Source organism: Elephas maximus, chromosome 9, assembly GCF_024166365.1.
Source record: "Elephas maximus indicus isolate mEleMax1 chromosome 9, mEleMax1 primary haplotype, whole genome shotgun sequence".
NCBI lineage: Eukaryota > Metazoa > Chordata > Mammalia > Proboscidea > Elephantidae > Elephas > Elephas maximus.
This window is the reverse complement of record NC_064827.1, coordinates 123676334-123702415: the sequence shown is the minus strand read 5'-3', so window position 1 is coordinate 123702415 and position 26082 is coordinate 123676334. Positions and strand designations below refer to the sequence as shown.

The 26082-nt window shown below is 41.3% G+C and overlaps 1 long non-coding RNA gene across 1 annotated transcript; it reads right to left on the bottom strand.

Annotated features, from left to right (window-relative positions):
• Nucleotides 1–3283: 3283 nt before the first annotated feature.
• Nucleotides 3284–16807, bottom strand: LOC126082730 (uncharacterized). Its single transcript, XR_007518629.1, has 3 exons — nucleotides 16405–16807; nucleotides 6863–6967; nucleotides 3284–3446 (listed from the first exon to the last, which is right to left on the bottom strand). It is a non-coding gene; the product is annotated as an uncharacterized LOC126082730 (long non-coding RNA).
• Between the last annotated feature and the right edge of the window lie 9275 nt (nucleotides 16808–26082).

Here is a 26082-nt window from a genome sequence, read left to right as displayed (position 1 = left end):
AGAGCACCTAAATGTATAAAGCAAACACTGATAGAATTGAAGGGAGAAATAGATAGCACTACAAGAATAGCTGGAGACTTCAACACACAACTTTGAATACTGGACAGAACATCTACAAAGAAAAAGAGAAAATATGCAAATAACCAAAATAAGAAAAGAAAAAGGAGACATTACAACTGATCCAATAGAGATAAAAGGAGTTCTAAGAGAGTATCGTGAACAAATGTACGGCGACCATCTGGATACCATGGATGAAATAGACAAATTCTTAGAAGCACACAGCCTACTCAGACTGATTCAAGAGGAAATAGAAAATCTCAACAGACCCAAAACAAGTGAAGAAACTGAATCAGTGACCAATAACCTCCCAGCAAAACAAAAGTTCTGTTTGATAGTATTCCCCATATGGCTTCACTGGGCAATGCTACCAAACATTTAGAGAAGAATTGACACCAATCATGTTTAAACTCTTCCAAAAGGTAGAATAGGAAGGAATAATACTCCCTAAGTCGCTCCGTGAAGCAAACATAACCCTGATACCAAAAGCAGAAAAAGACACCACAAAAAAGAAAACCACAGGCCAATATCCCTTATGTATATAGATGCAAAAATCCTCACCAAAATACTAGCAAACAGAAACCAATAGCATATTAAAAGAGCCATACACCGTGACCAAGTGGGCTTTATTCCAGGAATGCAAGGACGGTTCAATGTTACAAAATCAGTCAACCTAATACATCACATCAATAGAACAAAGGAAAAGAACCACATGATCATTTCTATGAATGCAGAAAAAGCATTTGATAAAATCCAACACCGTTTCTTGATGAAAACCCTTAACACGGTTGGAATAGAAGGAAAGTTCATCAATACGGTTCAAAGCATATATGAAAAGCCAACAGCCAACATTATACTTAACGGAGAAAGACAGAGAGCTTTCCCCTTGAAATCAAAAACAAAACAAGGGTGCCCTCTGTCACCACTTGTATTCAATATTGTATCAGAAGTTCTACTGAGAACAAGAAGACAAAAAAAAAAAAAAAAAAGAAGAAACACAAGGTATTCAGATTGGAAAGGAGTAACATTATCTCTGTGAATGATATGATGCTAATTACAGAAAACCCCAAAAAGTCCACAAGAAAGCTTCTAGAGCTAATAGAGGAATTAGGCAAAGTTTCAGGGTAGAAAGTCTACAAACAAAAATCAGTTAGGTGTTTATACACTGGTAATGAGAAATCAGAAAGGGAAATTAAAGAAATGATTCCATTTATAACAGCATTTAAGAGAATAAAATACCTAGGAACAAATTTAGCCAGGGATGTGAAAGACCTATACAATGAAAAGTATAAAACATTGCTGAAGAGATTAAAGAAGATTCAAATAAATTGAAAAATGTTCTGTGTTCATGGATTGGAAGACTTAATATAGTAAGATGTCAATACTACTCAAAGTTATCTATGGGTTCAACACAATCCCAATCAAAATTCCATTAGGCTTCTTTACAGAAATGGAAAAACCAGTCCTCGACTTCATATGGAAGGGCAAGAGGCTCCAAACAGTAATGCAAAGTTGAAAGAGAAGAACAAAGTATGAGAACTCACACTTCCTGATTTTAAAGTATATTATACAGTGATAGTAATGAAAACAGCCTGGTGCTGGTATAACAATGGACATGTAGACAAATGAAATAGAATTGAGAGTCCATAAACAAACCCACCCATCTATGGTCAACTGATTTTTGGCAAGGATGCTAAGTCCTTTAATGGGAAAAGAAGTGTCTCTTCAATAAATGGTAATGGAAAAATTGGATTTTCACATGCAGAAAAATACAACTGGATATATGCCTCACACCATACACAAAAACTAATTCAAAATGGATTAAAGACCTAAATCTAAAAACTAAAACCATAAAATTCTTAGAAGAAAACGGAGGGGTAACACTGTCCTGCCTAGCTTTTAGCAATGTATTATCTAATATAATAACAAAAGCACAAACAGCAATAGACAAAATAAACGGAATCTCATAAAAATTAAAAACTTCTGTTCTTCAAAAGACTACGAAAAAAGTGAAAAGATAAGCTACCACTGGGAGTATATCTTTGGAAACCATGAATCCAACAAGAATCTAATAACCAAAATATATATTAAACTTCAACAACTTAACAACAAAAAGACAACCCAATCTTAAAATGAGCAAACAACTTGAATGGATATTCACCAAAGAGGACATTCAGATGGCCACCAAACACATGAAAAGATGCTCAACATCATTAGCCATCAGAAAGACGCAAATCAAAACCATAATCAAATACCATTTCACTCTCATGAGAATGGCTAAGAGTAAAAACGATCAGAAAAAAACAAATGTTGGCAAAGATGTGGGGAAATTAGAACCCTTATCCACTGCTGGTGGGAATGCAAAGTAGTACAACCATTGCAGAAAACATTGTGGCTCTGTCTCAGAAAACTAAAACTAGAACTGCCACATGGCTCAGCAATTCCACTCCTAAGTCTACATTCAAAGACTTGAAAGCAGTCTTGCACATCAATGTTTATTGCAGCATTATTCACAACAGCCAAAAGGTGGAAACAACCTAAATGCCCATTGCTATGGGTTGAAGTATGTCCCCAGAAAAAGCAGAGATGGGGTAAGATAGATGCCAAGATGCATGGAGATCTCCAAGGAACCAGGAAGCATAAGCTCCAATGGCAAGGCCTTCCTCCAGAGCATAGAGAAAGCCTTCCCCTAGAGCCAGCATTCTGAATTCAGACTTCTGGCCTCCTAAACTGTGAGAAAATAAATTTGTTTGTTAAAGTCATCCACCTTTGGTATTCTGTCATAGCAGGACTAGATAACTAAGACACCCAACAAAAGATGAACTGATAAACAAAATGTGGTACACGTGCAACGGAACACTACTCAGCCAGTAGGAGAAATGAAGTCTAGATGCATGCTACAATATGGATGGAGCTTGAAGACGTCATGCTGAGTGAAATAAGTAAATCACCAAAGGACAAATATTGCATAACCTCTTTTACATAAAAAGACAAAAATTGTTTAAAAAAAAACAGGCAAATGTATAGAGATCAAAGTTTATTAGTGGTTACCAGGGGCAGGAGGGAGGGGGAAAGGGGAGTTATTGCTTATGGTGTACTGAGTTTCAGTTTATAGTGATGGATAAATTTCATTGATTAAGGGTACATTGATTAATGCAAAACGTTGAATTTGCAAAAGTCGTATGATAGATATATTTACAACAACGACAAAAAAAAAAAAGAGTACCTGCTGAGGCTGCTTGTGTACAACCAAACATCTCATGAAATTTGGTTCTTTGGTTTGGAGGTTTAGAATCATGGTCTCATGGCACATCCTTGTTAATTCGCCTAATTACATGTTTAGTGCTTCTCCTAGTTCATTCAAGGCACAGCAGTTGGTCTCTATTCACCTGGAACGACAGAAAAGGAGGAGAGTCAGGAACAAGGGGAAGACGTGGAATATGTGGTTGATTGCCTTCATGAACAACTGTCTCTTTTGCCATCAGGCTAGAACTGAAGGGTGTCTGTCCACCGTTACTGAGCATTTTGATTAAAAAAAAAAATTCTATAAAAGAATCCTCATCAAAACGGGGAAAATGCAGAACAGAATTTCAAATTCTCATGCAACCTAGACTTTCTGGGGTCTTGAAGACTGGACAAACCCCTAAAATATTGCCCTGAGATAATTTTTAAAACTTAAACCAAAAATATCCCCTAAAGTCCTCTTGAAACCGAACAGTAGTTTAGCTTACTTAGCAAAGAATGTCTGCGTTGAGCATTGTGCTCTTTTAAGATCTATCTATAGGCGATCAAACTGACGACAGCAACTCTAGAGATTAGATGATAAACTTAGCGGGCAGTGAGTTTATATTAACGGTGGAGTAATAACTCAGAAAAAGAAGGTGAGAATGGTTGCATAAATCTTTACGTAAGCAGATTGCCACATCTTTCTCCTCCGGAATGGGGAGTGGCCGGTAGGTTAGAACTGCTGACCTCTAGGATAGCAGCCAAGCACTTTTACCACTGAGTCACCAGGGCTCCTAATTATAAATATATGTACATATTAATTTAGATTTAAAATATGGGTGTTTGATCTCGAGCCTTTGGATGCAGACCTGCCACAAACACGTTTTGAAAAAGAAAAGGGGAAAAAGTCAGGGTGCATTCATTTCTTAAACACACTGAGAACTACTGTAATTATTTCTATATGAAATTCTCGCAAGCCTCTCCTGTCTGCTCTTGCTGGCTTCTTCTCCAGGAGTTACAATGCATTTCCATGGCAACACTGTTGCTAAGGGGGAACCCCTTTAAGTACCTCAGCTATTATCTGCAGCTGTGAGATGGCGTTAGCCTGAGAGGCCAGGTTGGTGGAATATTTAGATTTAACTTAGAATCATTTTCCTCCGTATATTTACAATGAATTCACCAGAAACTGTTAGAGATCATCCCCATGGGGGGGGGGGGAGAATTATGAACACTTCCTAGATTATTCTCTGAGCTTTTATGCCCTTCAGATTACATCAGCCTTCCTTTTAGGATCTTATCACCATTCTCTTGTGGCTTACATTCTAGAATTATAAGAAAAAAAATAATAGCAATTACAACATAAGACCAGTTTTGTTGAATGTTTATAAATGGCAAATATAAATCAAACATAAGTTGTCAGAGACAAACATCATTTTCAATCATTAATTTGATAGATTTTAAACAGTCAATGTTTAGAAAGCCCAAAGGAAGCAAATCAAAATATTTTTGAAATTTCCCTTTCAATGTCTCTGAAATCATATTCTGGCAAACAGATTGTAACATTTCATTAGAAACCCTGATTGGAACCCAGAATCTTTCATCGAGCCAACTTTTATTTAATTTTTTCTTATGTATAAGTTTTATTATTACAAGTAATAAGTCCTTAAAATGGACTAAGTTTTCTGATTCCATGTACTGTCAGTTTCAAAAGTAAGAGGGCTGTGGGGTCTGCCTAACCGGCTTTTTGTTGCCTGTCTCGGAGCTCGGCATGATGAAAGAGGACTTTTCTGATGATACCAGGGACGGTAGTCATTATGGATTGAATCGTGTCCCTCCAAAATGTGTGTCAATTTGCCTAAGCCATGATTCCCAATATTGTGTGATTGTCCACCTTTTTGTCATCTTCCTATGTTTTGTAAATCCTACCTCTACGACGTTAATGAGGCAAGATGATTAGAGGCAAATATGTTAACGAGGCAAGACTCAATCTACAGGATTAGGTTGTGTCTAGAGTCAATCTCTTTTGAGATATAAAAAAGAGAAGTGAACAGAAAGACAGGGGGACCTCATACCACCAAGAAAGCAGAGCAGGGAGCAGTGCACTCAGACACTCCTAGACCAGGGGAAGACTGATGACAAGGACCTTCTCCCAGAGCCGACAAGACTGAGGGAGTCTTTCCCTAGAGGCGGCACCCTGAAATCTGACTTCCAGCCTCCTAAACTGTGAGAGAATAAATTTCTCTTTGTTAAAGCCATCCATTTGTGGTATTCCTGTTATAGCAGCACTAGATAACTAAGACAGTAGTCTTTGGCCAAAGAGGGAATTGAAAACCTTACCCACACATGCACGGTGCAAATGGTTAACACATTCAGTCCATTAACCAATAGGTTGGAGGTTCTAGTTCACCCAGAGGTGCCTTGAGAGAAGGGCCTGACAACATACTTCCTAGAAATCAGCCACTGAAAATCCTACGGAGCACAGTTCTATCCTGACACGTGCGGGGTCACCATGAGTTGGAACTGACTCAAGGACAACTTTTTTTTTTTCTTTACTGATTTATCCAGCACCTCATCCCAGCCCGTGTGGAAGAGCAGTGCTGAGTCAGGAAATGAATGAACCCTGTCTTGACTGTGCTGGACATTCATTGCTTGGAAAGGCCATGCTGCATCCAAGCCTCTAACCCTCTAGCAACTTGCTTGGTGATGGGAAAGAGATCACAGCAGTCCAGCTGTTCCAGCCAAACCCCAAACACAATACTCAATGCTTTGGCAAATCTCACCTTGGAGATCACTCTAAGAACACACATTAACAGTCAGGAAGGCTAGGCTGGTGAGGCCCAGGAGACACAGCCATAGCTACTTCTCAGCAAACCTGTGCAGCGGAGGATGTGTCAAGATGGGGTCCACTTGTCGTTAGCTGCTGTCCAGTCAGCCCCCGATGCATGGTGACACCAAACATAACGGAATGAAATGCCGCCACTACTGCACCATCCCCATGATCAGCTGCAGATCCATAGGGTTTTCATTGGTATCCATAAGGTTTTGGTTGGCTGGTTTTCAGAAGTAGATTGCCAGATCTTTCTTCCTAGTTCATCTTAGTCTGAAAGCTCCACTGAAACCTATTTGACATCACAGCAACACGCAAGCCCCCAATGACAGACAGGTGGTAGCTGTGTATGAGGTGCGTCAGCCCAGAACGAACTCCAAGCTTCCAGGGTTTGCTCCTCCCCAACTCCTTCCCACCTTGGGACCCATTCCTGCACACTTATCACTTATCAGGATGAGGAAAAGTTTGAAGAAGAGATGAAAGTGAACTTTGTCAGGGTTTTTGCCTTTACGGCGACCAACTATTCCTGTTTGCCTGCAACAGGGGAGCCCATTTCCCCCTGGAGACACTCGCAATTGTCTTGTTGTTGAATATGTACCTGTAAAGTTCACAATTTTATCAGGCTCCTAACTTTTCTTCTCTTCTAAGCATCTACTATTCCTATGTGGTCACCCTTCAGTTTTCATGCCAAGACCTCATCTCAAGATTCAGATTCAACTTGATAGACAGATACTTTACAAGAAACAAAAATACCTGCAGGCAGGAATGAAAATGAATTGCCCTTGCATTTCCCTGTTAATTCACTAGCCCTTTTCGTTCAGTTTATTATTGTGGGAAGTGTGTCCCATAGACAAGCTCCTGGAAGACAAAAGAGAAAGCCACATTTAGTTGGCACAAACAATCTGACTCCATCATGCCACAACCCAATCATTTCAACTTCTTAATAACTGGACGAGACCCCTACTTGGTCAACCCGAGTAGCAGCTGCCTATGTCCAGATTTGTTAGGACCATAGAAAATCACCAAATCAACTTCTGGCGCTTTGAAAGCAGAGCAGTGAAAGACCAGAGGGACAGGGTTTAATGGAGAACAGACAGGAGAGGCTAACTCTGTCCCAGTGGGAGGAATGAAGCCGGGCTTGGAGTAGACAGTGGCCAGGTCACAAATCAGGCCTCAGTGGCCCTTCAGACCCACGTCCTCCACAGCCCTCCCATCCCTACATCACTAACTTTGAAAACTAAACTTAAAGTAGCAACCGTGTGCTGAGCACTGACAAAGCGGCAGGCACTCTGCCTAGCTGTTCACGTACCTCATCTCACTGAATTCTCTCAAATCCGAGACCCAGGCTGAGGAAACTCGGGCTTAGTGAAGCCAAGTTACTTGCTTGAATGTGGGATAGCCAGCAAGTGGGGAACTGAAATGTGAGATCAGGTTTATTTGCCTCAAAAGCTTGTGCTTCCACCAGTGACCACTGGCCCCATGTAAACACTCTCATTATAACTCCATTTAAAAAAAAAAAAAGGATGAATGCTTGAAGGACCTATCAGCTCAGGAAGTGCTGATCCATAATAAAAGCTGTTGCTGTTGTTGTTGTTGTTCTTTGGTACCCTCAATTTGATTCCAACTCACAGGGACACTATGTACAATAGAACGAAACACTGCCCAGTCATGCACCATCCTCACAGTTGTTGCCATGCTTGAGCTCATTGTTGCAGCCACTGTGTCAATCCATCTCGTTAAAGGTCTTACTCTTTTTTTGCTGACACTCTACTTTACTGAGCATGATGTCCTTTTCCAGGGACTGATCCCTCCTGAAAACATGTCCAAAGTACATGAGACCAAGTCTCGCCATCCTTGCTTCCAAGGAGCATCCTGGCTGTACACCTTCCAAGACAGATTTATTTGTTCTCCAGCAGTCCGTAGCAGATTCGATATTCTTCACCAACACCATAATTTCTAAGGCCTCAATTCTTCTTCGGTCTTCCTTATTCATTGTCCAGCTTTCACATGCATATGAGGAGATTGAAAATACCATGGCTTGGGTCAGGTACACCTTGGTTCTTAAAGTGACGTCTTTACTTTTCAATACTTTAAAGAGGTCTTTTGCAGCAGATTTGCCCAATGCAATGCGTCTTTTCATTTCTTGGCTGCTCCTTCTGTGGGTGTTGATTGTGGATCCAAGCAAAATGAAATCCTTGACAACTTCAATCTTTTCTCAATTTATTATGATGATGCTTACTGATTCAGTTGTGAGGATTTTTGTTTTCTTTATGTTGAGGTGTAATCCATACTGAAGACTGTGGTCTTTGATCTTCATCAGTAAGTACTTCAAGTCCTCTTCACTTTCAGCAACCAAGGTTGTGTCATCTGCATTATGCAGGTTGTTCATGAGTCTTCTTCCAATCCTGATGCCAAGTTCTTCTTCATATAGTCCAGCTTCTCGGATTATTTGCTCAGCATACAGATTGAATAGGTATGGTGAAAGGATACAACCCTGACGTACACCTTTCCTGTCTTTAAACCACGCAGTTTCTCCTTGTTCTGTCCAAACAACTGCCTCTAGATCTATGTACAGGTTTCTCATGAGCACAAGTAAGTGTTCTGGAATTCCCATTCTACCCAATGTTATCCCTAATTTGTTATGATCTACACAGTCGAATAACTTAACGTAGTCAATAAAACACAGGTAGACATCTTTTTAGTATTCTCTGCTTTTAGCCAGGATCCATCTGACATCAGCAGTGATATCCCTGATTCCATGTTCTCGTCTGAATCCAGCCTGAATTTCCAGCAGTTCCCTGTCGATATACTGCTGCAGCCACTTTTTAATGGTCTTCAGCAAAATTTTGCTTGCATGTGATATTAATGTTTGATAATTTCCGATTCGGTTGGATCACTTTTCCTGGGAATAGGCATAAATATGGATCTCTTCCAGCCTTTGGCCAGGTAGCTGTCTTCCATATTTCTTGGCATAGATGAGTGAGCACTTCCAGGGCTGTATCCGTTAGTTGAAACATCTCAGTTGATATTCTGTCAATTCCTGGAGGCTTATTTTTTACCAATGCCTTCAGTGCAGCTTGGACTTCTTTCTTCAGTGCCATTGGTTCCTGGCCGTATGCCATCTCTTGAAATGGTTGAACATCGATCAATTCTTTTTGGTATAATGACTCTGTATATTCCTTCCATCTTCTTTTGATGCTTTCTGCGTTGTTTAATATTTTCCCCACAGAATCCTTCACTATTGCAACTTGAGGCTTGAATTTTTTCTTCAGTTCTTTCAGTTTGAGAAATGCCAAGTGCATACTTCCCTTTTGGTTTTCTTTTTCCAGATCTTCGCACATGTCATTATAATACATTACTTTGTCTTCTTGAGCCACCCTTTGAAATCCTCCGTTCAGTTCTTTTACTTTTCATCATTTCCTCCATTTGCTTTAGCTGCTCAACATTCAAGAGCAAGTTTCAGAGTCTCTTCTGATATCCATTTTGGTCTTTTTTTTTTTTTTTTCTTTCCTGTCTTTTAAATGACCTCTTGCTTTCTTCATGTATAATGTCCTTGATGTCATTCCACAACTCGTCTGGTCCTCAGTCATTACTGTTCAATGCATCAAATCTATTCTTGAGATGGTCTCTAAATTCAGATGGGGTATACTCAAGGTTGTACTTTGGCTCTCGTGGACTTGTTGTAATATTCTTCAGTTTCAACTTCAACTTGCATATGAGCAATTGATGGTCTGTTCTGAAGTTGGCCCATGGCTTTGTTCTGACTGATGATATTAAGCTTTTCCATCCTCTCTTTCCGCAGATGTAGTCGATTAGATTCCTACGTATTCCATCTGGTGAGGTCCATGTGTATAGTCACCATTTATGTTGGTGAAAAAAGGTATTTGCAATGAAGAAGTTGTTGGTCTTGCAAAATTCTGTCATGCAAGGCATAATGCTACCTCCATTTCTACCCACTATACAAGTAACATAAAAACACTATCAAAAACTCACAGAATATTATCCGTCCCGAATCAGAATGGCATCTACTTCCTTTATCCAGAGATGATGTTTTGAGACTGCTTGCACAGTTGCATCATCTCTCTCTCTCTCTTTTCACACACACACACACACACACCCCTCTCCACATTATTTTCTGGAGTCCCTGCCTCTGAATGGATGTAGATAGATTCAGGGGAGAGGGTGGAGTTGCAAAACAACAAGATTTCACCCCAAAACACGTCAGCAATGTGGTACAGATGGACTACCCAGCTTTCAGACTGGCCAAACTCTAGGAGGCGTATGTATAATCTCTTCCTAAATTTTGTTTTGAGGTAAAGCCAGGATAGGTTTTTCTCAGTCTACCTCTGTCTACTTAAGGCAGAATAAAGATGGCTGCAAATGCTTTGCCACTCCCCTCCATAGAGGTGTGGTGTCCATTTCCACTCTTCTTGGATGCAGACTAGCTTTGACCAATCAAATATGGTGAAAGTGGTACAATGGCAGTTATAGGCCCCGTCTTTAAGAGGACTGACAGCTTCTTCCTTGATCTCTTCAAGCCCTGAGCTACCATGTAGGTAGTCTGACTACCTGGAGGCCACCATACTGTGGGGAGACAAACCTAACAATGTGGAGAGTTTGTGTGGAAAGAGAGGAAAAGAGAGAGGACAAGCCAACCCCCAGATATCTGAGTCATCCCAGCCGAAGCCTCAGAAATGGTGGAACAGAGACAAACCATTCATGCTGTGCCCTGTCCAAATTCCTGACCCACAGAATCATGAAATAAAATAATAATTTGTCATTTTAAACCACTAAATTTTATGGTAATTTGTTACTCAGTTTAATACATAACTAAGAAGCCCTGGTGGCACAGTGGTCAAAGTGCCTGGCTGCTAAACAAAAGGTGAGCAGTATGAACCTATCAAACAGGAGAAAGATGTGGCAGTTGGCTTCTGCAAAGATTACAGCCTTGGAAACTCTATGGTGCAATTCTATTCTGTCTTATAGGGTCACTAGGAGTCCTAATTAACTCAACAGCAATGGGTTTGGTTTTTGGAATACATAAATGAAATTTTGCAAGGTTGGTGTAAAAATGACTTGGGAACAGTGTCTGACCTCTTCCAACCCCACAAGGGGGAAGGAAAATGAAGATCAACAGCACAAGTCTGACTCCCATGAGATGGAGGCCAGATAAGCCTCCTCTCTCTGCCGTCTTTACTAATTCTGACACCAACCATCTCTCACATAGCACTCTCTACTTCTCTGCTGGGTTCTATAATTCATTGCAATGGCCACACAGAACTCAAAGACCATACTCACAATTATGGGGTTTATTAGGAAAGTAACAGTTACAATTCAGGCTCAGGAGCAGTTAAGATATAATTCTTCCCTCAGGATAGCCTCCTTCCAGCCATGCTCGCAGGCACACCTCTCCCTGGCCCTCCATCTCTGCCCAAAGGCAATCAGCTTTCTCTCTCTGTGGGCAGGGAAGCCCACTGTGCCATCTCCTGCTGGCAGGTCTCTCCTGTTGGTCTCTCCATTCTTGGTGATGGTGGGCTCCTCCCTCTGCTGTGGAATTGGCTCTCTTTTAAGGCAAAACTGACAAATCCCCTTAGTAGACCACAATAACCCTATCACACAATCGCATGGGTGGAAGTTACAAGACCATGGCTGGAAAGGCCACACACGAAAGTAATTAATCACACCGCAGTTGGTGATAGTTCGTAAGAGCTCCATCCCAGGCCTCATGTCTATCTACACACCCTCCTTGGGTGAGCTCATCCTTCTCCATTTCTGTAAATTCCATTTCTATGCCAATTACCTTTCTTCTTAGATCCAGATGTATATTTCCATTTGCCCACCTGATCATCTCTACTCATACATGCCATATGCATTTCACACTTAACGTGTCCAAATGCAACTCTTGATTACCGTAGTAATAGAATGGCGGTCCCTAAAAAGACATGTCCACATCAAGTTCCTGGAACCCAAGAAGGTGATCTTATTTGGAAAAAAACTGTCTTTGTTTAAGTTAAGGATCCTGGTTCATCTGAGTGAGCCCTCAATCCAGTGACAAGCACCCTTATAAAAGACATGGACAGATGAAGAGGAGGCCATGTGAAGATGCAGATGGAGATTGGAGTGATTCCGTCAAGGAATGCTGACAGTCATCAGAAGATGGAAGAGGCAAGGAAAGATTAATTTACCCTAGTGTCGCCATGAGTCAGAAACGACTCAACAGCAGTGGGTTTGGTTTTGGTTTCAGTGTCTTCAATGGCAGTTTGGCTCCACCAGCCACTCCTTGGAAACCCTATGGGACAACTCTACTCTGTCCTGTGGGGTTGCTATGAGTTGGAATTGACTCAACAGCAATGGGTTTGGTTTTTTTATTGTCTTCAGAGGGATCATAGCCCTGCCAACATCTTGATTTCAGACAGCTGACCTTCAGAATTATGAGAGAATAAATTTTGGTTGTTTTAAACCACCAAGTTTGTGATAATTTATTACAGCAGCCATGGAAATTAATGTAATTGTCCTGTTTGGTTACCAACAACACAGACTAATTCTGGGTAACTTGAGCAAAGCAGGAATGTAGTGGTAAACTGGACTATAGGACCAGGCTTAGGTAAGAATATAAGGATGCAGAGCCCAGCGAAGCCCCTGTACTAGAATCATAGCTTTAATATGCCATCAGTATTGGGCACCTACTGTATTGGGACATCTGGCCCCAGGCTTCCAGACAGCAGTTATTGCAGCAGTCCCCATGACTGCATCTTTGCATCATTTCTGTAGGATGCCAAGCCCTGTGCTCACGCACCCACTGGCCAGTCAGCAGCCAGGACCTCTGCTCTTTTGTTTCTGAAGTGGGGACCAGGCCCTACTCCTTTCTAAATTCAATTCCCACAGAATAGGGTATCATAAACCACAGATGCTCATTAGCCCTCCCTCACGGCAGGTCCCCTCACGCTTCCCCATCTCCATTTATCTTACTACCACATACCCAGTTACCAAGCAGAAACCTGAGCATATTGCTTGATTTTTCCCACTCTCTCACCCTCTACATCCAAAAACCAAGAAACCAGACCAGTTGTCATTGAGCTGACGCTGACTCATGGAAACCTCATGTGTGTCAGAGTTGTGCTCCATAGGGTTTTCAATGGCTGATTTCTCAGAAATACATAGATTGCCAGGCTTTTCTTCCAAGGCACCTCTGGCTGGGTTCAAACTGCCAACCTTTGGGTTAGAAGCCTAGTGCTTAGCTGTTTGCACCACCCAGGGTCTCCCAATCCACCCACGAATCTTATAGATCTGACCTCCAAGATAGGTCCCAGGTCATCTCCTTCCCTCTGTCTCTACTGCTCCTGTTGTTTTCAGTCATTCACCTTGTTTAAAATGGCAGCCAGAATGAGTCTTCTAAAATTATGAAGCTGTTCATGTACTTTCTCAGCTTAAACCCCTCCAGTGTTTTCCCACTAAACTTAGAGTGAAACCCAAGCTCTTTGCTGTCCTGGCACTTTGTCCTTCATCGCCTTGTTTATGGACACCTGACAAGAAGCCTGCCCAGGCTTGTAGACCTCCTATCCCTGGGCTTTTGCATGTGCCACTGCCTTCATGTAGAAAATTCTTCTCTTTCAGTGGCATACTTTTCCACACTTCAGGTGCCAGACCAAATGTCTTCTCTTCTGAGAATTCTTTCTTTTTCCAATCTCTAAATAGCTCCTGTCAGCCTCTATACTGGCCACCCAGTGTAAGTTCCACAAAAAAATGAGGCTGGCTGGTCTTGCTCATTGATGTCTCCCCATTAACTTACCCAGTGCCGCCATACACACCCTACTGAATAATAAGTGAATGAATGGATGGATGGATGAACTGGTTGTCCATAAATATTAATTTTGGTCAATGATACGAATTTTTCTCCTTTTCATGGATAATTGAAAGGAAGGTAGAAAGAGTTTTCATGGTGTGGGGGTGGAGTGGAGATGGCCCAAGTGGCATTTTAAACTGGAAAACCCGTTCTATGCTATTTGGGAAGGAGGAGTTTCCCTGGATCTGTGTTTGTGTGTGCATCCTGTCATGTTTGGCATTTCCTTCTGGTCTTTAGGAAATCTCACTTCCTCCCTGAGACATGGACATGAAGGAAACAGCAATGAGGAGCTAACAGAAGAGCTTGTTTCCATTTACCAAGTTAAGCATCAGACCTAAAGGTGCAGATAGCTGGCTGACATTGTCCTGGAGGAAAGAAGCTTCCTCGTGGTGTCACTCTTAGGAAATACTCACCATGGACTGGAGATGGGCTTGGGAGATGAGGCCTGTGCTCTGGCCCCAGCTCTGCTGCCAAGTAGCTGAGTGATCAGAAGAAAGGTCACTTAAACTCTCTGGACCCAATGTTCTCATTTGTGAAAAAGAAGTACAATTGTTAAGTTTTGTTTCAGCTCTAAAGTTATAGAAACAATGATTTAGTCTCCAACAGTGAGCGACTATGCTTGAAGCCTGAGCCCCCACTGAGAGAATGACGACTAAAGCCCACCATGCCTGTGACACCTGAGCAATGGGTCTCTTGCTCACACAGCATGTGCATAAAGGCAAGGCCTGGCACCATCACCGCCAAGCCACCAGTGTGAGTGCAGGAGAGTTTGATCCTTGGGAAAGTCTTCCATTAAAACTGCAAAATTTTTACAGTTCTTTCCAATGACAAAATCTCTATGTTTCAAGCTCCTTTGCCTTAATAAATAAAAATTATAAAACACAGTTAAGTGTTATAATTAATTCAGTCATCGTTACAATGTCATTGTTATAATGAATTCTCCTCCTGCGTGTAGTAGACAGTACAGGGAATTATTTTGGATATGAACGTTATCCAAGATACAATCCAGAATTTCCCTTTTCTTTAGACCTTATGCATTAGCTTTATTTTTATTGTAATTTCCTTTTTGTTCCAAAATAAAGGAGAAAATGTGCCACTGCGATGACCTGCTTCCCAATAAAGTCACTGCCCTCTCAGTAAAATTGATGTTAACTCGCAGGAGAGAGAGAGGCCTTGTCTTAGTCTCCTAGTGCTGCTGTAGCAGAAATACCACAGCAGGTGGCTTTCAACAACAAACATTTATTTTCTCTCAGTTTAGGAGGCTAGAAGTCCCAATTCAGGGCGCTGGCTCTAAGGGAAAGTTCTCTCTGTCTGTCAGCTTAATTCTCCAGCCCCACCGTTCCCCGGTTCCTTGGAGATCTTCATGTGGCATCTATCTTTTCCGCCATTTGTCCTTGTTTGTCTCTGTGCCTAATCTGCTCTTTTTATCACTCAACATAGTTGGGTTTAAGACACACCCTACACTACTATGGCCTCATTAACATAACAAAGAAAACCCTATTTCCAAATGGGATTTCATCCACAGGTATAGGGTTAGGATTCCAACACATTCTTCTGGGGGGACACAATTCAATCTGTAACAAGCCTTCTCTGTGAAGGGCACTTTCTTCTCCACCACCATCCACTATCACTGGGGCGGCATTTATTCATCCAGTGACTTCTGTTTCAGGAACACACTTCACCGGTCAGGTTAACTTCTCTCTGAGGACAGAGAACGGTGCTGTGACTTTGGGTCACCACGCCCTGTTTTTTCTGGGAAAACATCATCCTTTATGGTTTTTCTTGGCTACTGAAGATCCTGAAAGTCATAGAGCATCATTACCTCCATGCTAGTACTTGAGTGCACCTGACTTCTAGAAAACCAACCATTACAGTATCATCCAATTCAGCCAGTCTCTAAGGCTAATTTTCAAATCACCTTCTATACACCAAAAGTATCATTGAGGAATTCATTTGGGGCTGTGAGAGAAAACCCAGCTAAATGAAACTTTATACTAATTAAGAGTTATTTTTTTCTTCATACAAAAAGCATTAATTCAGCAGATCAAGAAGCTGAGGATTCTGTATATGAGGACTGTTGGCCAGGAATCCAAACCGGGTCTCCTGCATAGCAAATGGGAATTTTACCACTGAGCCGCCACTGACATTCATTATAACCCATAAAACCCATTGCTGTTGAGTCAATTCCAATTCAGTAGTGGCCCTATAGAACAGAGTAGAACTGCCCCAGAGGGTTTCCAAGGAGTGGCTGGTGGATTCGAGCCTGAGCTCTTAACCACTGCACCACCAGGGCCAATTTTCATTATAGAGCCCTTAAAAGACTCAGAACCTGGAGGTTCCACGCACCTTAGAAGCCAGGAGGACAGATAGGCTTAAAGAGGAAAAGGGCTTGAGAGAGCAGGACTGAGGTAAATCCCCAGTTATCCCCCCACTCCACCCTGCACAGGCCTACCTTCCACCACAACAGGGATATTCTCTGGAGAGGACAAGACAGAAGGTGTCTGGCCTGGGAGACACCACACATAGTTGAGAGTGGGAGTGCTAAAGGGAAAAGAAGGTATTTAGAGAACATTTACATACTAAATGCAGAGAACCTGTTAGCTCTCTTCTTCCCTTATCTCCCAGAAACTGGCAGCCAGGCCAGTACCCAACAGGGGGAGACTGATTTTGTGTGGAATCTGTCCAGCTCAAGGAGAAAACCAAAAGATACTGACTTTGGGGATCTCCCCACAAAGGTCTGACCAAAACCTATGTGGAAAAATACCCAACTGAAAGACCAGACAAGTGCCTAGAGCTCCCAAATGCCTCCTAATGCCCTTTTCGTAAATATGAGCAGCAACCAAGTAAGTACCACAAGACATCTGAAGAAAAGCCTCTGAATGAAAAAACTGAATGAAGACAGACTGAAAAACCAACAGGAACAAGCAACTTGGAGGAAATGGCCAAAACTAAGGAAAGAAAGTTTCAAAAATGTCATTAATATCCTCAGATAAGAGAAGAACAGAAAGGTATTTTAAAAGGAGAAATGAACCTTTTAACTCATCTCCTGAAAATGAACAAATATAAAATAAGAAATTAAAATTCAATAGACAGATTGGAAGGTAAATAGATGAAGTTGGAGAGGATCCGCTAGAAGGCAGAGCAGGAGGACAGAAGACAGGAGGACAGAAGAGAGAAGAGATAAGAGCATTAGACACCCCATCAGCAGACACAACATCATAATGAGGACAGTTTTAGTAGCAGAGATCAGTGAAAACAAAGAAGAGGAAATCATCCATTAAAAAAGTCAAGGAAATTTCCCAGAATTAAATTTTCTGTTTGGAAAGGCCCCAACTAATGTAGAACATCATAAAACACCAGGACATTGGGATCAAAGAGAAGATTGTACAATATGACAAGGGAAAAAAAGTAAGTTATGAAAAAAGAGTGAGGAGTCTGTATGTCGAGAAAACAATGGAAATATGACTCCAAAACAGAGAGAAAACTATTTCTAAACCATTATTTAACACCCGTCATAATTACGTGTGAAGGTAGAGTCAAGATATTTTCAGACATACAATTTTATTCAAATTGACTTCTCATGCATCCTTTCTCAGAAAGCTGCTAGAAGTATGTTTCTCAAAATTTAATGAGAGGATTCTAATGCAGTAGGTCTGGAGTGGGGCCTGAGATTCTGCCTTTGTAACAAGTTCTCGGTGATGCTGAGGCTATTGGTCCTCTAGGCCACACTTGGAGTAGCAAGGAATTACAGGATGTGTGCCATCAAAGGAAAGGAACCCACAGAAAAGATGACATGGGACACAGGAAATGGAGATTCAACACAAGAGAAAAGAGAAGAATCTCCAGGGTGATGATGAGTAATGGTACCAAGATGACAGCAGAGCCCAGGACTGACAGCAGCCAGTCCAGATCAGAGAAGGGCAGAAGACTCTAGGAGAGTTTTCCAAAGAAGGTGAAACTGATGGACTACCTAATGCATCTTAAACATATTGTTGTGTAGTTGTTAGGTGCCATCGAGTCGGTTCCAACTCATAGCAACCCTATGTACCACCAAACGAAACACTGCCCTGTCCTACACCATCCCCCACAATTGTTGCTGTGTTTAAGCCCATTGTTGCAGCCACCGTCAATCTATCTTGTTGAAGGTCTCCCTCTTTTTTGCTGACCCTCTACTTTACCAAGCATGATGTCCTTCTCCAGGGACTGGTCCCTCCTGATAACATGTCCAAAGTATGTGAGATGAAGTCTTGTCATCCTTGCTTCTAAAGAGCATTCTGGCTTTACTTCTTTAGGAAGTTAAAGTACATGGTGGAGAGTTTGAGACTGAATTAGTGGTAAGAACACAGAAAAACTAAGCAAAAAAAATTAAAAACTTCAGGAAATCTTTTAAAAGTTTTCAAGAAAGAAAAGATAATCATAGTATACTATATGGCTCAGCTGTAAAACACATTTATATAATCATTATTATACAACACTAGTGATTTTTAAAAGGAGCCCTTGTGACTCAGAGGTTAAAGTGCTCGGCTGCTAACCTGAAGATCAGTGATTCAAACACCCCTGCTACTCCATGGAAGAAAGATGTGGCAGTCTGCTTCCATGAAGATTACCGCCTTGGAAACTCTATGGAACAGTTCTACCATGAGTCAGAATCAACTGGAGGGCAACAGGTTTGGTTTTTTGGTTTTAGTGATCTTTAAAGGAGCCCTGGTGACACAATGGTTAAATGCTTGACTACTAACCAAAAGGTTGGCAGTTTAAATCCACCATGGCTCTGTGGGAGAAAAGACCTGATAATCTGCTCCCTTAAAGATTACAGCTAGGAAAGCCTATGGGGCAGTTCTACTCTTTCCTATAAAGTCATTATGAGTCGGAATCAACTCAATGGCACACAACATGTGATCTTTAAAAAGTATTAAATAACTATATTGGGGGAACAGGTATAGGAAGTGTGACTATATGGGAAGAACAAGAGCTGGAGGCTCCCAGGAGTGGGCAATGGGTGAAAGAGGAATTGGTGGGCCAGCTTTTCACAGAAAGCATTATAGAATTATTTGATTCTTGAAGTTATATGTATGTATAACTTTGATCATAATAAAAATAATTTTTTAAAGCTAATGATGCAGATTTTAGCAATTCAAAATAAATAAGAGCTTAAATAAGGATGGACACCATGGAACTTTATAGTATCTTTATAGAAAGGACTTCTTAAGTACAAACTAAATTTCATATGTTAAACCAGTGGGGTGCTAGTAAATGTTTAACAACTGGGTCTCAGAGCAAGGAGTTGGGGGGGAGGTTTGATCCTGATTTACAGCATTTGCCATTTTCGTGGTGTAAATACTCCCACCATGACTGGTATCAAGCTACCAACGCAACACTACTGAAGGTAGAGTTGGGAAGAGGTGGACACAACCGCTCTCATGAATCAGTGTCAACTGGCTCCATGGATAATCCACTTTAAGAGAATGAGTTTTCCAAGAATTTTATCATATAAATTTTTTATATTCAAATACATGGAACTAATTACAAATGAAACTCATCTATTTATTAAAACAAGCTATTTGGAATCATGACATTAGAAGTTAATACAACATTCAATATTTCACATGAATAAAAAGAAATTTCTTTTTAAATATTCTATAATTCAGTTCTCACGATCAAGACAATTCTTCTGCCACAACCAGCCTTAAGCACTTGAGTACAACAGGCTCCTTTATATCTCAGAGAATTGGTTGCGTTGGAACTTCCCTAATCTGACTTTTAGAGACTCTGAAATTCTGTGATCTGGGATGTTCAGAGGTCCTGTGCATAAAACATTAGAGCAGTGAACACTTTCAGAACCCTCACTCTCCCACCACTTCACTAAGCACTCTACATGTGTTAATTCACATACTCCTCACAACAACCCCATGACAGAGGGACTGTTAGTATCCCCATTTTACAGATGCGGCACAGAGAAGTCAAGGGAAATTTCAAGGTTGCACAGCTTATAGATGTAAGCTAACCTATGTAGCTGAGCTCCAGAAAACATTTTTAACCACTATGGTGGTGGTTCACAGACCAGCAGCATCAGTATCAATGCCAACTTGTAAGAAATGAAAATTCTACTGAATCAGAAACTTTTGGGGTGAGGCCAACAATTTATACTTTAATAATACCTCCAGATGATTCTGGAGAACCACTACTCTACAGTATTTTGATCATTAATGTTGTGTGTCAACTTGGCTGGGCCATTATTCTCAGTGGTTTGGCAGTCATATGATGATGTGATCACTTCCATGATGAGATGTGATATAATGTAATTACCTCCATGATGGGATCTGCTGTGAGTAGCCAGTGAGGTGAAAGAGAGTTTCCTTAGGGGTGTGGCCTGTATCAAATATAAGTGGACTTTCTGGCAAGGCTCATGGGTTTTTGCTTGCTCTGGATCCTGCGGCCACCTTGTGTTCATCTGACCTCCAGTTCTTGGGACTTGAGCTAGCAGCTTACCTGCTGTCTTGCCTGCCAATCCTGGGATTCATTGGTCATCACATTCTGTGAGCAAGAACTCTGCTGTCTGACCTGCCGATCTTGGGTTTACCAGCCCCTGTGGCTACCTGAATCATGAGAAGCGTCCAGCCTGACCCACATACTGGGGACATTCCAGCCTCTACAACCATGTGAGCTGTTTCTTTGATATAAATCTCCCTCCCTCTATATATTTACACACTTTACTAGTTTTGCTTCTCCAGAGAACCCAGGCTAAGACAAGTATAATGCCTCTAATTATATTTCTTTCATATTATCTCCCTTTGCCCTCTCATACATTATGAATAATTCCATCATTTTTATCTTCCAAATCACTAATTCTTTATTCAACTATGTCTAATCTGCTGTTAGGCTCATCCAGTGAGTACTTGATTTCAATACTTTTTTTTTTTTTTCTGTAAGTTCTATTTGGTTCACTTTCAAATCCTTTTGGTCTTCTTTATAATTCTTTGTTCATTACCCTCTTTTCAAACATCTTTATTTATTAAAACATATTAATTATAATTACTCTATATCCTGTGTTTGATAATTCCAATATCTGGAGATGTTAAAGACCTATTTGTATTGATTATTATTGTTCATGTTTCTCACTCAAGATAACTTGTTTCTTTCTGTGATTTGCTCACTTTTATTCTAACTTCAATTATGAGAATGTTTCAATGTTTAGGATAAAGGTGGATTCCTTCAGAAAGGCTGTGAATTTATTCCAACAAGCTTCCTGGAAGAATCGTCAATTTGGGATTCTGTGAAAAATAAATTCCAAGCTTTTAGGGCCACCCAAGAAGCATGACTTCAAGCTGAATGTCTATGTGAACACTGGTTTGTGGAACAAATTCTCAGGGAGGTGTTTTTTCCTCACCAAAGGGAGTAAGGCAATCATCTTTGCAGCCCCCATGGGGCAGGGAAAGTTTACTTCTACTCCCCCCTTACACTGAGGGAACAGAACTTGGGTGGCCCCAGCTTCACGGGGGGAGAGTCTTCAATTAGACATTATACCTCAGGTGGACCCTGGGCTTTGTCTCCCGTTCTCTGCATTCTGTGAGGTTGTGACAATAGGCTGAAGCTCACCTGGTTCAGCAAATTTTCTCAAGGTGAACGCTGGCTTCAGCAATCAGCTGACCTCTTTGGGTTCTTGCTTTCACTTACTTTTTGTCCTTGCTCCTTACTTTCTTTCCAGATTGCTGATGGATAAGAATATTTTTTATTATTATTCAGTATTTTTAGCTGTTTTCGCTGAGAGAGTTGGGAGGTGTTCTTGCATCATAGCAACATGGAAACCTCCACCGTCAGAGGGTGGTGGCTGCAGACGAAGTGCATTGGCTGGAGATCAAAGCCGGGTCTCCCACATGGAAGGCGAGAACTCTACCACTGAACCACCGCTGCCCTCTATTTCTAATCTTCCCTTGCAGGCAGAATTTAGTTTTCAATAGTCAGGCTCTAGCAGCTTCCCCTTCCCCTTAGCATTTAAGCCAAGCAGAGGAAGACACCTATAAACCACCCAGGCTGGATTTTTCTGCATTTTGAATCAGTAAGCTCAGAATGAAGGCCTATGGGCCTACCTATCAGAAAAGAGCATAGATGCGTGAGTACAGAAGAGCAGGAAGGGTTTAAGCATAGTCTTTTTCTCTTTCTGTTTCTCTTCCCTTAATTGTCAATGCCTAGAAGGTGGCACTCAGGGTCCGGAGGGATCCTTTCTTCCCTGCTTGCTGGCTCAGCCATGGTGTGCTGGTGACAGCCTGGCTACCTCCTCCTGGAAAATGAGAGCTGTGCTCCCTGCCTTGCATTAGGCCATATGGCCCAAGGAGACACTGTGCACAATGAGAACAGTGCTCCCTACCCTGCAGGTGGCTGTGTGGCCCAAGAAGACACCGTCCACAATGAGAGCAGTGCTCCTTGCCCTTCAGGTGGATGTGCGGCTCAAGGAGGCACCGTCCACAATGAGAGTAGTGCTCCCTACTCTGCAAGGGGCTGTGTGGCTCAAGAAGGTACCGTCCACAATGACAGTAGTGCTACCTACCCCGCAGGTGGCTGTGTGGCCCAAAGAGGCACCGTCCACAATGAGAGTAGTGCTCCCTACCCTGCAGGTGGCTGTATGACCCAAGGAGACTCTGTCCACAAAACCAGGATGCTGACACCAGTCCTGCTCCCCTTCCTTCCATCCATCCCACACAAGAACAGCGAGGCAAGGGGTTTCCAGACCTGTTGTCTGCATCAGTACCCCAAAGTGGGATGAGAGGAGAGACAGCAGGTACGTGAGACCCAATGGGCTCTAAGCTTTCCTGTCATCATCAGATTCCCAATTCCTTGCCTCATCATTGCCTTCCTGAAATGTGGCATCCCTGGTGCTTCTCTCAGGAGCCAGCTCAGAACCAGGCATGGCTCTTCTCTTGCTACCATTTACTTGATCTCCATGTAGTTCTTCACATTCTAATATCAGTGGTATAAAGGGTGGGGTCTGTTGCCTGGACAACCTGGTCAGGTCAGCCCTCGGCTTTGGCTCCCATCACTTCTGTGTCATGAAACATGCCCCTTCGCCCTCCCCCAGGACTCCCTGCCATTTTCTCTGCTTCCCTCTAAGGCCTGCTGACCTTAGGCCTTCTTCTCAACCTACTGATGGCCCTTCTAGGCATGATGATCTCTCTCCCTCTGTCAATACAGCGAATCCCCTTTGGATTTGAACCACTGGCTTAGGCTGACCAGAACACGTCACAGGGCACACTTTCTATTTAGTTCCCTGCCTTTCTAACTGATGAAAGTTATTGAAATCTGACCTTTGAATATGTGGGCTGTTACCTTAAAAATAAAAAGCTGCCAATAATAGGAAGAGAAAGTTCAAAAATGAAGCCGCTACAGATGGGGAGCCTGTGTGCATCCACTCCTCTTTCTTGCAAGAAGAAAAGCTTTTCTGTTACTTTTCATCAGTGTGTCAGAAAACAGAGGACAGCTTCCAGGACCTGCACCATGCATCCCATCTACATGGGCTTCCTGGTCATGCCAAGGGTCATGCCTGCCTGGCCCTCAGGCCTACTCTGAGCCTATCGGGTGGTCCTGGAATCCACTCGAGGATATTAACTAGTCTTTAAAGATCTTTTTGCCCAGAAAAAAAAAAAAAAAAAAACAACTCATCAAATGGAAAAAACACGGGACACAAATTATTGAATTTAATAATTCAGGTTTTTAAAATGTCAATTGCAGACTTCTAGTTTCAGAACAAGAGACAGTAGACTCACTTTTTTCTGCTCCTCTCTTCTAAATACAACTAAAAGCCCTAGAAATAACTGAACAGACAATGATAAAAGTACTCTGAAAGCAAGAATAAATAAGACAACTGACTGGGGACATTGGGACTTGAGGGAAGACAAGACACAGAGTTCCTTGGATTTTCTTTTTGTCTCTTATATATCCTGGGCTGGGCACTGGAGCACCTACAACCTGGAACAAACAGGCATAGGTAATGGGAGAAAAAGAAATAAAAGCCTGCTCTCTTAGGCCAAAGGACCAGGAAAAGAGAAGCCCAAGAGAGACCTAGTGGGGACCCCCCACAATGACCCCACAGCATCAACTGGCTGGTCTGCACCCAGTGGCAGCTTCAAAGCCACAACAGGCTAACCCAACCCTGTTCCACACCAGGGCAAGGCAGGCCAGTCCACCTGCTGGAACAGCAACAACACAGTCCAGTGTCTCCCACTCTCCAACCAGCAGCATAAGGAGACCCAGGCCCACAGAATTCTGCCACGCCCCCAGAAAGTGGCCCTGTGACAATAGGTAGCCCAGGCCGGAGTCACCTTCATTTGCAGGTGACATTCACAGAGATTATGTCAGCTCCCCAGCAGCACCAGAAGAAGCAGATCAAAATAACATTGCAAGGACACTGAAAACTAGCCTGCCATTGGAACTGAAGCCCAAAAAAGTAGGCAGTAGCCTATATGCTAAACCCAAACAGGTAAACTGCCTGACAAAATAGGAGTCAATAGGATCAAGAGTCTCCTAACATAATAAACAAAATGTCCAGGATACAATAAAAAATCACTCATCATATTTGAACAAGAAAAGAAAATCAATTGACACCAATACGGGAATCAATTGATGCTAGAATTATCTGGCAAATATTTTAAAGGAGTCATCACAAAAATGCTTAAATAGGAAATTACAGATTATCTTGAAACAAATAAAAAAAATCTCAGCAAAGAAATAGAAATTATAAAAAGAATCATATGGGGATTACAAAACTGAAAAATAAAATAACTAATTTTTTTTTAACACTCACTGGATAGACTCAGTAGTAGGGTGCAGATGATGAAAAAAAATTTTTTTTTTTTTTTTGCAGATGATAGAGGAGAGAATTAATAAATATGAAGACAGAGCAATAGAATGTATGTAATCTGAACAACAAAGGTATAATAGACTGGAAAAAAATTAACAGAGCCTCAAGGATCTGTAGGGAGACAACAAAAGACCTAACATTCATAGCATCGGAATCCCAGAAGAAAAGGAGAGAGAGGATGGGGCTAAGAAAGTATTCAAAGAAAAATAGCTGACACCCTCCACAAATTGGCAAAAGACATATACCTACAAATTCAAGCAGGTAAACAAATCCTAAATTGGATCAGCCCAAAGAAATCTACACCAAAACACATCACAATTAAACTTCTGAAAACTAAAAACAAAAACAAACAAAAAACTTATAAACAGTCAGAGAAACATATTACCTAAAAAAGAACACTAATTTGAATGACAGCACATTTTTCATAAGAAACTATGGAAGCCAGTAGAAGGTGGCACAACATTTTTCAAGTCCTAAAAGAAAAAAAAAAAAAAAGCTGTCAACTGTGAATCCTATATCTGGCAATATCATCCTTCGGTAATGAAGTGAAAGGAAAGACATTCTCAGATAAAGGAAAACTAAAAACATTTGTTGCTAGCTGACTTATCCTTTAAAAAATCATTCTGAAAATCCCCCAAACAGAAGAAAATGTTAGCAGAAGTAGACTAGGCCCTTCAGAAATAGAAAAAATAAAGCAAAATGGGTAACAGAATGGGCAAAACAGAGGTAAACATAATAAACTATCCTTCACCCCATGAGCTTCTGTAGTTATATTTTACGGTTGAAGCAAAAATTATAACACATCTGATACAGTGCTCAATATATGTAGAGGAAATATTTAAGACAACTAAACTTAGAAATTGAAAAGGGCAAAGGGACCTAAACGGAAATAAGGTTTTTACCCTTAAAATGATAAAATGTCAACAACTGTAGGCTGTGATAAGTTAAATATGTGTAGTGTAACACCTACAGCAATCATTAAGAAAACTATCCAAAGAGATACACTAAAAAAAAAAAAAAAGTAAATAAATCAAAATGTCACCAAAAAAGAAAAAACATAAGACAGAAACGGAACAAACAGAAAACGTATAATAAAATGGCACACTTAGGTAATATTAATAATTAATAATTACTCTAAATGTAAATTATCTAAATATACCAATTAAAAAAGAGAAATTGGCTAAGTGAATTTAAAAAAAAAAAAAAGACCTAATATAGGTTGTCTTCAAGAAATTCACTTCAGGGACTGCAGCTTCGGCTTCAGTCCTGAGAGTTCCA